Here is a 1021-nt window from a genome sequence, read left to right as displayed (position 1 = left end):
TGTTAGTTTTGGTCCCTTTGGTTAGGGTGACGATAAGGAGCTTGTTGGTTTTGTGGATGAGATTGGTTGTATTGGTTTTGAGGGGGGCCTTGGTTTTGTTGTTTCCAACCCGTGTTTCGTTGGGGTTTCCAACCTTGATTATAGGGTTGAGAGTATTGATCGTTTCTTTTCCCAATAGCCGCAGCTTGCTCTTGCTTAGTTGAGTTGCAATAGGTGGACAAGTGATCATTTCCTCCACAAGTTTCACAAGACATGACTTGTTGTGAAGAAGAGCTTGGATATGTAAGGGTGGCTTGATCTAGCTTGTGAGCTAGCATGTCAAACTTTGATGCAATAAGGTCTATTGCACTAAGGTTGTGGATTCCGTCCTTGTTTGCTTGAGGTTGCCGTCTATCACCTCCGTATGCATAGTGTTTTGCCACTTCTTCAATCATCTTGTATGCATCAGCCACCGATAGCTTTTTAAGGCTACCACCGGCCCCATTATCAAGGTTGGCCCTTGAAGTAGGAGTAAGACCATCATAAAAGCATTGAACAATGATCCATGATGTGAAACCATGGTGTGGGCATTTTCTAGTGTAGTCCTTGAAATGCTCCCAAGCTTCACTTTAGGTTTCATCAATCTCTTGGTTGAAATTGGTGATTTTCCTTCTTAGTTCGGCGGTCTTTTCGGGTGGACAATACTTTCCAAGGAAAACTCTAGTGACTTCATCCCATGTGGTCAATGATCCCTCTTCTACCGTTTTCAACCAATGCTTTGCTTTGTCACAGAGGGAGAATTGAAACATCTGCATACGGATGAACTCTTCCGTAATGTTGTTTTGCTTGATGGTTGTGCACAATTCGAGGAAGTTGTCCAAATGAGCAAAAGGACACTCATGAGAACTCCCACCAAATTGATCACTTTGTATCATACGGATGAGTTGAGGTTAAAGCTCAAAATTATTTGCATTCGTAGTAGGGAGACGTATGCCACTCCGAAGTGTGAAGGCATTGGGGTAGTCATAATCTCGTAACAATG

At 43.0% G+C, this 1021-nt stretch overlaps 1 non-coding gene across 1 annotated transcript; it reads left to right on the top strand.

The window, feature by feature from the left end:
* The first annotated feature begins 552 nt into the window (after positions 1–552).
* LOC145564171 (small nucleolar RNA R71) lies at positions 553–659 on the top strand. Its single transcript, XR_014094761.1, has one exon. It is a non-coding gene; the product is annotated as a small nucleolar RNA R71 (small nucleolar RNA).
* The last annotated feature ends 362 nt before the right edge of the window (positions 660–1021 follow it).

This window comes from Chenopodium album, chromosome 1 (assembly GCF_948465745.1).
Source record: "Chenopodium album chromosome 1, dcCheAlbu1.1, whole genome shotgun sequence".
Classification (NCBI taxonomy): Eukaryota; Viridiplantae; Streptophyta; class Magnoliopsida; order Caryophyllales; family Amaranthaceae; genus Chenopodium; species Chenopodium album.
This window is presented reverse-complemented; position numbering and strand designations above follow the sequence as displayed.